Below are 13,305 nucleotides of genomic sequence, written 5' to 3' on the forward strand. Positions count from 1 at the left end.
AAAAAAACCTTTTAGATATGTAAAAATAACTTAGGAACCCCACTATACCCGAGGATGTACCTGCTAACCAGAACCCAGTGATACCACTCACTCAAGATAACCAGACTCAGTCCTAGAACCTCATGCCTCCCACTGGACAGTATGTATACAAGCAGAGAACATCTGTACATCTAGAAAGACATCACCTTGATCTGCCCAGCAGCTAAAGCATCTCCCCCGGAATCCAGAATTAGAAACTTCTTTTAGAGACTGGACGGTCCTCACACAAGTGAACAGCCTTGAGAAGATAGGCTTAGGACCTTAGTTAGGAATTTAGAGTGTAAATCTTATGTGATGACCATCAACATAATAAAATATAACTTTTGCTATACTAACTATGAATATCGTCGACCTTCCAGTTCATGAAAGTTAGGATCACTTTCCTATGATGGATTAGATGTAAGTCTGCATCACAGTGAGGGAAGAAAAACTTTTCCAAACCAAATGCCAGATAACAGACTGTTAAAGAAACATTGAATGACTTGTATTATACACCTAAAGCAACTTGTTCTGTTCTAATTGATTTATAAGTCACAAGCTCTTTTGAAAACAAATTTATCACTGTTTTTTATGTGTAAGTTTATGTGGTTAAGAGAATGTCTTCCATGTGTGTACAGGACACTAGAAAAAGAGTGTATCAGATCCCCTGGACTTGTAGTAACATGTGGTTATGAGCCTCCCAACTTGGGTGCTGGGCACTTTACACCTTTTTTTTTTTTTTTTTTTTTTTGGTTTTTCGAGACAGGGTTTCTCTGTGTAGTTTTGGTACCTGTCCTGGATCTCACTCTGTAGACCAGGCTGGCCTCAAACTCAGAGATCCACTTGGCTCTGCCTCCTGAGTGCTGGGATTAAAGGCATGTGCCACCACCACCCGGCCCATAACACTTTTTATCCAATAATTTAAAATCTTTCCACAGACTAACAACAACAAAACTTAAATAAATAAAGAAAGAAATGATCACTGGGAACATGATTCATCAATATTAAGAGTTTATAAGAGTTTGTAGGCACAAAGCTACACAGAGAAATTCTCTCTCAAAAAAACAACAACAACAACAACAAAACAAAAAAACAACAAAATAAGAGTTTATATATGATCAATTTGCACCATAAATTGAATACAATTCAAAGACACTGTTCAACAATTTATTAACATGAAAGTTGATGCCAAAGCTACATGCAATGTGGAAACATTCAGAATGCTCAATGGGATTACTTTTTTAAAAAAATAGCATACACATTGGCACAATGTGACCTTTATATAACCACAAAAGCTACAATAATCAAGAATGTATACAATATTTATCATGGAATAAAGGGGACAGAGAGAAAAAGCCAAGAACAAAAGCAAGAAAATATAGTCAACTTTTAACTAAAAGACCTAAGAAAACTCAGCCAGGAAAAGTGTGATCTTAACCAATGTTACCCGGCTACCTATGATTCTATGTGTATAGAAATTTATTAAACACAGACTTCACAATTCCCACAAAACTAACTCAAACTGACCCTTAAACTGTTATGTTTCTGACCCTCCAGCTACTGACACTTCTCTTAGAGAGGCCCCATGCTCTAGAGCTCCATCTGCAAATGGAGGTGATCTTCTCCAGAGCCTACTATGTCTCTCCAGTCCCCCCATTTCCCCTTGTGGTTTCAGGCAAACCCAGCCCCAATGACACCCAATCACAAACAGTGTAGAAGAATAATGTTTGCTTACTGATACATGGAATATGATACAAGATGTGGCATCTGACCTACGCCACGGCCCAACATCATACAAACTTCAGAAACCTCTGCAGCTCAGAAACACCTTTTGTTCTCTGGAACTAAACTTCCCTGAATCACAATCACGATGGCTGGCAGTAGGAGAAAGTTAAAAGCATTCTAATCATGGATTGCTGAAAGATGATTCCATTCATTACTTTCTACCAGTTTCTAAACTATTTGTAACATTTATAAGACAAAGCTAAAAGCAGAATGCAATGTTAAGAACTTTTAGAAACCAGGCCTTCAGTTTTCCAAACTGTCTTCACACTGCACACCAACAATAATATCTCTGTGGGCACTTCCCTGGTAGACAGAATGCCATTAATAAGACTATATGACTTTGTCCACGTAAAATGTTAGCGGCTGAGTGCTGTAAGCCTGTGTCTTAAAATTCCGAGATGACTTAACGTATCAACCAGGACTGCACATATCTACATAGAAGAGTTCCCTAAGTGGAAACTAAGTACTCAGTGGTTCAAGCTACGCTCCCTAAATTGTACACCCACCAATGCTGTCTGTGTTCATTCACAGAGAAGGAATTATTACATGCTGAGAAATTACACAGAAAGTCACTAATCCTCCGCCATCAGGTCCTTCTTTATGATGGAGACCCCTGCAGCTCACTGCCCTTCAGTCTGTGATCTGGCTGTTGTCTAGTGTGTTCCCCCTGCAGTGTGCACAGTACACTGTACCCCCTCTTCTGTTCCGTATGCTCCACACACAAATCCTTTTCCTGTCGCTGCAATGGACATCCCACTATGTGACTAAAACTGGTAATTTTAGAGCTCTGTGGTGCTACAGACCTGTAATCCAAGAATTTAGGGTGGTTAGTTGGGAGGACAGCAAGGGCAATGCCCTGTGGGGATGCAGACACGGTTAAAGTCCACTTCAATCAACACTGGAGACCTTGACTCAAAATTACTTTTCAAAAGGGCCGGAGGGCTGGGTGGTGGTGGTGCACGCCTTTAATCCAAGTACTTGGGAGGCAGAGGCAGGTGGATCTCAGTGAGTTCAAGGCCAGCCTGGTCTAAATTGAGTTCCAGGACATCCAGCAGTGTTACACAGAGAAACACTGGGGGGTGGGGGGAGGTTGGAGATGCAGCTGTTCTAGAATTAATATACCTTTATGGCACACCAGGACTTAATGTTGTGTGTGACCCTTCAATAACCCATTGAGAAGCATGTTAGAGGCCTGTTTTGAATGGGGGATGGGTCTTTTGGCTGGTTGTAAATCAAGGTTGTCTCCTTTGTTAAAGGAATGTAGCTTAATAACTGATTAATCCTTGGGAACAGACATTTACATCCTATCACACTAATTACTAACAGGCATGGTCAGCATACTATTTATCTTTGGAGTATATGTGAGGCAGCCCTCCCTTAGCTAAATTCTACTTTGTGTGACTTAATGTCTCATAAGAACTGATAAATCCTAATACCATCAATTCTACTCTTCTACATCACAGTTTAGCAGTGGAGTGCTACTCTACACAGGAGATATTGTTTACAAGCTCCACAAAATTAACTCCAGACGGATCCCAAACCTAAATGTTAAATATTAAAAGTGCGGAACTTCTGCAACATACTAGGGAGATCTGGGCTCTCAGAGTTTGGTAAATCTGCCTCATGATACTAGTACTGCAGGCGCCTGCATTTCTCAGTGACGTCAACAAGGAGGAAATTTCAAAGCACAGACCTGCTCCCAATACTCCACACAGACGCGGCCCAGGGAGTGAAGTTATTCAGAGGCTGCCGCCCGGCCCTGACACTTGCAAGGACCATGCAGGACCACTCGGGACCCGGCAGGAACACGCCGAACTCAGCTTCTGCCCGCTGGTTCCCAGCCAGCCTCTGGGAGGACCCACCACCCCGGCACCCGCGGCTGAGCCGGCGGTGGACCCCAATCTGGGGAGAGCAGCCCCTAGCTCACGAAGGCCTCTCCTCCCAGTCTGTGGACAGCAGCCCCTAACTCACCATTGCGCGGCTGTCAAGCTTGCCCGTGCTCTCAGCACAGCACCCCTAAGCACGACCTGAGGAGCAGCACACAGGACAACTTCCGCCTTCCTCTACCGAGGAGCGTAGCCGGGAACCTGGAGACTAGAAAAGCCCTCCCATCTCTCTGGCGAGTCCACCGGAGGCTCTGATTGGCTAGTGAGGTCTGAGTGACAGAACCGGGTGAGCTGAAAGGACACTGCGCAGAGGTTCCCACCCGTGGCTTCCACCCAAGCAAGGACCAATCCCAGATTGGATGCAAATTTGTGCCACATTCCACAGCATAGTCCCAGTTTTAGAGAAGGAACTGTTTTTGCTCTATACATCAGGACCTTAGAAAAAGTTCCCAAGACCTAGGAAGGTTTCCAAACTCGATGAGACCTGCCTGCTTTAACAAGTATCTTCTAGAAGTTCTGCATTCGCATTTGACATTTAGGTGTAAGATAAATTTGCAGTTAATTTTGTGGAGGTAGTGAATGACATCTCAGGTACTGGGTACCAACCAGTACATTACTAAGCTGTGATGTAGAAGAGAATTGTATATAAAGATTTACCAATGTGCCGGGCGGCGGTGGCGCACACCTTTAATTCCAGCACTTGGGAGGCAGAGGCAGGTGGATCTCTGTGAGTTTGAGGCCAGCCTGGGCTACAGCGTGAGTTCCAGAAAAGGCGCAAAGCTACACAGAGAAACCCTGTCTCAAAAAGCAAAACAAAACAAAAGATTTACTAATAGTAATAGTAAGTCACTCAAAGGAGAATTTAGGTAAGGGAGAGCTGCCTCTAAAATACCCCAAAATAAGTAGTATGTTAAACAGGCCTGCTAAAGAGTAGGATGCTAGGATGTAAATGTTCACATTTTATGTATACTGGTATTGGTCACATGTCTGACAAAAAGTGCTAATTAGATGCTGAGGAAACATATCTCTGTAGTAAGCTGGGGCATCACAGTTTGAAAAGGGATTTCTTCCTTGTCTTGTACTGAATTCGGTAAACATCAATTTGATGGTGTTTTGTTATATATTTCCTGTGTCTTTTTATCGCCCACATACACCCATTTAAAAAAGCATGGTTATAGTAGTGATGCCATGTATTAAGATTGTCTTGTATTTTCTCTAAGGTTTAGTTTAACAGATTGTACCTAGGAAATATTAATTTATTACATTATCTTATAGATAGCTTCTATTCAGCTTTCTTTTATTTAACTGTTGTTGGTCAGTGCTATATTTATTTGTTTATTTAGGTTTTTTTGAGACAGGGTTTCTCTGTGTAGCTTTGTGCCTTTCCTGGATCTTGCTCTGTAGCCCAGGCTGGCCTTGAACTCACAGAGATCCACCTGGCTCTGCCTCCCGAGTGCTGGGATTAAAGGTGTGTGCCACCACCGCCCAGCTCCAGTTACCTTGTTTTTTGTTTTGTTTTGTTTGTTTGTCTGTTTGTTTTGTTTTTTTGTTTTTTGTTTTTTTTTTTTTTTGGTCTTTTTTGTTATTTTTGTCTTTCTTTTTTTTTTTTTTTTTTTTTTCCCCCCCAGAGCTGAGGACTAAACCCAAGGCCTTGTGCTTGCTAGGCAAGTGCTCTACCACTGAGCTAAATCTCCAACCCATGACACAGTTCTCACAACAGTGCCATAACTACTCCAACAAGGCCACACCTCCTAACAGTGCCACTCCCTATGGGACGATGGGGACCATTTTGATTCAAACCACCACAATATCCTATAAAAATCTCAACCATGCTCAGTAAGTAACCTCAAAAACTCACTGGTTCCCCAGGGTGAACTTTGTGAAACTGTACTTGGCGTTGTCATTGGGACTTATCGGGATGTGCTAAATTTTGCTTTGTCCCTCTCCACCAGGGGGAGAAAATGCTCACAACAGATCATAAATATTAAATATATTTGTTAATGTTGCTATATCTCATGGTATTAGAAAAGGGGAGCAATACAAAAAAGAATGTGAGAGAAGAATGGAAATACAGAAATGGCATAGTAAAGAAGGACTTAGATATATGAAGATGGTAATGACTCCACATTAAAAATGACTAGAAAGCTTTGCACATTATGAAGGTCTGAGTAATTATTTAAGGGACATAGAAGATGAAACTGAGAGATCATATATTGTATTAAAGTTAGCAAGGCCAGATAGCAACTATTTCAAGTACTGGCTAAAATATATGTCAATCAAAAGTTTATTGAGTTATGTCTGGTTATTGAAATACTATACAGTAGTTAAAAGTACCAAACTGGTATAAAACTGATCTTCTGGGTGTTTAATAATCATTCTTGGAGGGAAATCCAATGTGGTTAGAGGGACTAAAACAGAGAATACTTCTCTCCTTGCCCTATAAGTCAATGAAGTCCCAGGAACTAAGGCCATTGATTACTTATCTTGCTCATGGAGGCCATGGAGACCCCACTCAATGAATGTGAAACACTGTCCAGTCTACAAAAGGAGGGTCAATGTGGGGAAGATTTACTCAAGGCTTCAAAGGAAGCCACAGTACCTAAATCAAAGCCTTTGACTCATCCTAACATGTAGCATGACTCTTGAAGAGTCTTATAATAAAATCAAACCTGAGCCAGGTATTGGAGTGAACGCTGGCACCCCAATACCTGTGGCCTTTCTAATGTGGCCTTGAACTCAGATCTAGAGGTATTTCTGTCTCTGAAATGCTAGGATTAAAGGCATGTGCTACCACTGCCTATCCTCATGTTTAATATTGTGGCCATCCTGTTCTCTGACCCCAGATAAGTTTATTTTGGGGAACACACAATATTTCAGGGAACACAATACCCATCACACTCACATTGATGGACAACTGGTAAAAGAGGGGCTGGAAGAGTCTGAGGTTCCCCTGAAGCCCAAGTGAGCCCTGAGGACTAGTTGCTCCGCTGTCCTTGACAGCACAGAAAGAAAGATTAATTTTGGCCACCTGCATGGTCTTCAGCCCCCAGCAGGAAAGTTTAGCCAAATATGAGAATTGGTAACAACTCAAGGGACTGCACTCCAAGGACATTAGAGTACATAAGATGTTATTTAGACAATCAATCTCACTAGTATTTTCTTAGTGAGATTTTGCCCAGATGTGATACCTCAGACCTTGGCTCACTGAGCACCTGCCTACAGCCATGGAAGAGGCACATGATTGTTTTAACCCCCAAATTAAATGATGGCTAAATATTCCCATTCTCCCTATCCAGAAGCCACATGGAAGGACCTCATTCTGACTTTTGTCTGCTGAAACAGTTATAAAAGGATATGAAAGCTAACTGTGGATTCATCACTCTGGAGACCAACCCCAGAGGTCAAAGGGAAACATCTAATAGATGGGGGCTATTATGAATCCATCAAGAATGGCTTATGGACTGTGGACATTTTAGTCCTTTATAGACACCTGGAAAGGAATTTCTTTCCTGTCTATATCAGAGAATTTGGACTTTAAGAGTGGCCCTCTGGAACAGTATCCCAATACCGCCACTTGATACCTCAAATTCAGCTGCAAGGAGACAGAACTGTCATTGCCCCAATCCTATAATGGCAATTAGAGTTACCTCTTCAGAAGGAGGTGGGATAATAACTGGAGGTAGAAATTGACTAGGATTTTAGAGTAAAAAGTAGTAATGAAGGCCTGTTAAGAAAAAAAGGTCCTTGTTGGTAGAGATTAACAGCAAATATCCCAAAAGCAAGAGACATTTTGTTTGTTTCTTTGTTTGTTTGAGACAGGGTTTCTCTGTAGCTTTGGAGGCTGTCCTGGAACTTGCTTTGTAGACCAGGTTGGCCTCGAACTCACAGAGATCCACCTGCCTCTGCCTCCCAAGTGCTGGGATTATAGGCTTGTGCCACCACTGCCCGACTATATGTATTTTTTTTAAGATTTATTTATTTGTTATGTATACAGTGTTCTGCTTGCATGTATATCTACAAGCCAGAAGAGGGCACCAGATCTCATTACAGATGGTTATGAGCCACCATGTGGTCGCTGGGAATTGAACTCAGAACCTCTGGAAGTGCAACCAGTGCTCTTAACCACTGAGCCATCTCTCCTGCCCTTATTGGATCTATTGAAGCTATGTGTCTTCAATCACATCAGAGCACTATAGTTTTTTTTTAACAACTAGTATTGTCTTTTAATTGCTGTGGATTTGTTTCTTCAATGCTGACAAGAAATGATTGAACAAGATTTTATATTGGGGCCTGCAGCAGGCCCCCCAGGGCATTTGCTGATGGCAAAGGGTCACTTTGCCTGTCCCTTGTTCTGAATTCATTAGTCCAATGCCCACCTTTGCCACACTTTCTGCATACTGTTGGGATTAATTTTAGAAAAAATATTGTTTCTAGGAACACCTTGCCTACAATCCCTTTCCAAATGACCTTGTTTACCACAATTAAAACATCTGACATTTTGATTTTTCTTGAAATTTTAAGAAATCACTTCTCCTATTCAAGTATCATTATAAGCCTGAGATCCAATATCAACTGTATTTTGGATCCATTACTCTATGGATGCTGATATTGACTTAGGCCTACACACCCTTTGGCATTATTAATTAGTGTTTTCTTTCTTCTTCTTCTTCTTCTTCTTCTTCTTCTTCTTCTTCTTCTTCTTCTTCTTCTTCTTCTCCTCCTCCTCCTCCTCCTCCTCCTCCTCCTCCTCCTCCTCCTTCTTTGTCTAACATCTGAATGTGATATCATTCTATTTACAGCTGAAGTCAGCCTTTGTAAAAAAAAAAAAAAAATCAGCGAAGGCTTCTTTTGGACCTCGTATAATTTTAGTAAATGGCTCAGTCCTCTTTACTGATTCTTCCACCCGGTCCCAAACATGCAAAGCTGTTGTATGTCATAGAACCAAGGTGTGATCATCAAGTGTGGACTGTCTTTGCATATCAGCATTATGGCCCTCACCTAGAAAATTTCCACTGGTCTTGGGAAATTTCAGTATCTGTAGTCCTTCATTGTGCTATGACCCTAGTTTCCTCTCTACCATGTTTTCCATTGTAATTGAGGACAACATTCCAATTTGCTGTAGCAAAATATTTCCAGTCTTGTGGAATAATTTTGTTCCTAGTTGCCCATGAATTTAACACCTGCTTCACAAAGAGTGCATACTGCATGAAATGACTGCTTCCTTAAATCTCTTAAAAATCTATCATTTCTACAGGATTCCAATTAACTTCTGCAAAGGATGTGGGTGCTAATCATATAGTGGTCCTTCTTGTAAAGTAACTGGATAAATTAAGGCTGGTTTTCTAATAACCTTAGGCTGCTCCTCTTCAGTTTCATAATGCAATGGTATGACGGGTTTTGCTCTAAATTCCCATCTGTACCTGAGTATTTTTCTTTTCTTTAGTAGGTCTTCCTGAAGCTTGTATCTTATCAATAGTAGGCCTTTCTAAGACTTTTGTTTGTTTGTTTGTTTGTTTTGAGACAGGGTTTCTCTGTGTTGTTTTGGTGCCTGTCATGGATCTTGCTCTGTAGACCAGGCTGGCCTCAAATTCAGAGATCCACCTGGCTCTGCCTCCCAAGTGCTGGGGTGTGCCACCACTGCCTGGCTAAGACTTTTATCATAACAAATTTTTATTATTTTCATTGGTTAAGTCGTTCTAAGGCTTCTATTTTTATCAGTCAAATTTTAATTTTTTGATAGTTATCAAACCATCTTTTAAAGGAAAAATATGAATTATTGTCTTAGGGTTTACTATTGCTGTGAAGAGACACCATGACCACTGAAATGCTTATAGAAAAAAACATTTAATTGAGAATGGCTAGCTTACAGTTTCAGAGGTTTGGTCCACTATGATCACAAAAGGGGGCATGGAAGCATGCAGGCAAATGTGATGCTGGTGTTCAGAGTACTATATCTTGCAGGCAACAGGAAGTCAACTGACTGCCACACTGATGTAAGCTTGAGAAAAAGAGACCTCAAAGCCCAACAAAACAATGATATACTTCCTTCAACAAGGCCACACCTCCTAATAGTGCCACTCCCTTTAGGGGCTATTTTCTTTCAAACCGCCTCAGTTACCAAACTGATAGTAGTTATAATCAGCATGATGTCAATCCCAGCTAAGTGGTTTATCCCCTCATTTATTTCTTTCCATTTGCAAGCCATTCATAGAAGCACTATACAGTCCCAACTCCCTACTTTTTAACATTTCCAATTCTTACCCTTTATTATTTAACTCCCCTTACAGACTTCCTAAGTGTCTAACCAAATCTGCTGACTTCTCAGTTTGTCTGCAGCAACAGAGCTGTCATCAGAGCGCGAGCCCCTCCTGAAATTTTCAAGCATGAGCCCATGTTCTAGAGTCCTGCAGGCTCTCAGAGGCTGAGGGGGTGGCTGCAGTGGCACCAGCTGGCAAGACCTGTCCATCTGTGTGGCCATGCCATGCACTGGAGCACCATATGCTGTTTTTCTGCCCGCACAGAGGCTGCACATGAATCTAATGATATTTTAATTATTGTCTGCAGCCTCATGGCCCCTCAAGCTATGGCCTGGTGGGGCTTATTTACAATAAGACTCAGGAGTCAAAGGCTGGGGTAAAAACCTGCTTGCTCAAAGATGCTGAGTAGGAACTAGCTGATATTTCTTCTTTGCCAGAGATACTGCAAGAGACCCATCTCTTCTCTTGTTCCAGAACCAAGAGGAAGTTCAAACTCCAGTCCTCACCTTTTCTTTCCTCTCTATCCAAATTGCTGGCTTCTCTACAGCTAATTCTGGGCACCTAGGTTTAACTTTATTGGCAAGGAGTGTCAGAATACAATCAAAATATTCCACAAAAGAGAGAGATGGTGGAAATGATGTAATTTTAATCCCCAAAATTATGTTAAAAATTTGAAACAGATTTCATGATTATGTGATCCAGAGACTAGGGATTTGTATGAGAGCACACCAAATATTACTCAAGGCTTTTCTCTAAGGCTGTATATCATAAACTGGAAAATACAATCCTATTAGGTAGGGCCACACCATCTTACCCAGATCTTCTAGTTTGGTTGAACTAGAGAAATTACAGTAATTTGGTTTCACAATAAGTTCAGTTCCCCATCCAGACTCTTGATTTCCTGGTCTGTGGCCAGTTAGGACACTTATCAATAATCTAAGATTGATTACCTCGGTACTCATAGCTAATGTCAACTACTGTCACAGCAGGAAAACGTTTATCCTCCTTCTTGCCCATAGCTTTCTGTGCTGTGATGACACCCGCTTTAAAGTGTGTCAGTGAACTCAGTTCTTACACAGTCCCTCTGCCTTTGTAAGTTCCCAGTAAAAGCCAGAGGGGTTAGAAGACTCTTGTTCATTCGTCTATTTTTTCCTTCTCATAGACCAGTCAAGGTCCAGACTAGGATTGGCAGGACTGTCTTCCTGTACCTGGGCAGCAGAGGCAGGATTAAATATTCAAAGCAATTCTCAATTACAGTGTGAGACAAGCCTGAGCTAGGGGAAAAACTGCTCTGAACAGATATAATCAATAGCATCTGAGAAAAATGGAAAGAAATTATTAATGACCAGGAAATATTTGAGAATAAAAACATGCAGATTAAAGCAGTGATGCATATAAAGAAAATCAAACTTTAAAAGTGAAAACAATAACTGACTTTTTAAAAAGCTGGCTCTGTTGACTCTTTAAAAAAAAAAAGGCAGGCCTTTCTCAGGTTAAAAGAATGGCATTAACAAGATACTATTTGACCTTGCCCCTATATGCAATGTTAGCTGCTGAGATCTGCACCTTGACACACACAGTCCCAGCCAAGGGCCTTTTACTCAACCTGCTGAGCTGACTTAACTGTGCCAACCAAGACTGCATATATCTGCAAAGCAGAGCACCCTAGTTGGAAATTCAATATTTATTGGCTCAAGCTAACCTCCCCAAATTGTACAGCCACCAATCTGGCCTGGCTTCATTAACATGAGATAAATAAATATATGCTGGTAAATCACAAAATCACTCCCCCACCACAATCAGGTCCTTTTTTGTTTGTTTGTTTGTTGTTTTGTTTTGTTTTTCAAGACAGGGTTTCTCTGTGTAGCTTTGCGCCTTTTCCTGGATCTTGCTCTGTAGCCCAGGCTGGCCTCGAACTCAGAGACATCCACCTGGCTCTGCCTCCTGAGTGCTGGGATTAAAGGCATGCACCACCACTGCCCGGCCATGTCCTTTTTCATAATGGGGACTCCATCAGCTGATTGCCTACCCTGTTTCCCACTGTAGTGCACCCAATAAACTGTTCTTCCTGTTCTGAAGGCAGGAACTATGATCCTCATGCAAATCCTTTTCCAGTGACTGCAATGGACAGTTTACTACATGACTCAAATGAGTAATTTTAAAACTCAGTGGTGGTACAGCCCTTTATTTTAATAATTTAGTTGGTTTAATCAAGAGAACAGTAAGGTCATGGCCCTGGAGAGTTACAGAAGGGGATCAAGGCCACCTGAGTGAGAGAGAGCTTGTTTCAGAAACAGTTTTCTACAACACTGGAGGTACAGCTCTTCTAGAATTAATATACCTTCCCTGGGAGAAATCACTCCATACACTTAAAGTTATAAACAATAATCTCTTTAACAACAGTGTGCATCTGGCTAACACTAAAAGAGGAGCCAGCCTACAATAGAGTTTGCATTCCTCATAGGCTGTCATCCTCAAGTCTCTTTTAGGTTCAAGTCCCAGGTTGAACATTGAACAATTTAAAGGACAGGAGATTGCAAGTCTACCACTTGGGCAGATGGAGATTTACAGAGGAAATCTTTTAGATCATGTGATGTACATGTAAAAGGTATTATCAATGGATTTAAAAGAATTGCCACAGTTCTTACACATACAAAGGGCAGAGAACACAAATGCAGAAAACATCAAGGAATAGTCACCTATCAGTACTGTGGATGCTGTTCTTAGATGAATAGTCTTGCTGAGCAACTCTATCCTCAGGATAAGGCTGACTTTGCTTCTAAGCAGGCTGGGTCAGAGGAAGGCCACAGCTGCTTAACTTTAACTAGCTCTGCCTGCTGTCTCAGGGCTGTGACATCACTGTAGAGAATTCCATTTTTAAGCTTTATGTCTGTGTTTTGTATGAGTGTTTGCCTACAAGTGTCTATGCACAGTACCTGCAGAGGCCAGAAGAGGAAATCAGATCCCTTGGGACTGCAGTTACAGGAGATGGTTAGCTACCATGTGGTTTCTGGGAATGGAACTTGTGCCCACCATAACAACACCCAGGGCTCTTAACTACTAAGCTGTCTCTCTAGTTGATTGTTTATTAAAAACTCATTTTTATACACTTTAAATAAAATATATTACATCATTTTCCCCCTTCCTGTCTTCTCTCCATCCCTTCACAAATTCTTCCCTTCCAATTGCATTCTTGTTAAGCATGTGTGATTAAGCCTGCACAAATACATGAATAAAACCTGCTGAGTCCTTTTCTGTTGGTTGTGTATACGGTTTCAGGGCCGAACACATTGCATTGGATATGCAATTAGGGAGGTCATCCCTGCCTAAAGCTAATTCTCCCACTTGGAGGAAAATGC

General features: G+C 41.4%; 1 pseudogene; it reads right to left on the reverse strand.

Moving 5' to 3' along the window:
• The window catches only part of LOC118597722, a 29,441-nt pseudogene extending 25,557 nt beyond the window's left edge, over nucleotides 1-3,884 (reverse strand).
• Between the last annotated feature and the right edge of the window lie 9,421 nt (nucleotides 3,885-13,305).

Source organism: Onychomys torridus, chromosome 17 (genome assembly GCF_903995425.1).
Source record: "Onychomys torridus chromosome 17, mOncTor1.1, whole genome shotgun sequence".
NCBI classification, from domain to species: domain Eukaryota; kingdom Metazoa; phylum Chordata; class Mammalia; order Rodentia; family Cricetidae; genus Onychomys; species Onychomys torridus.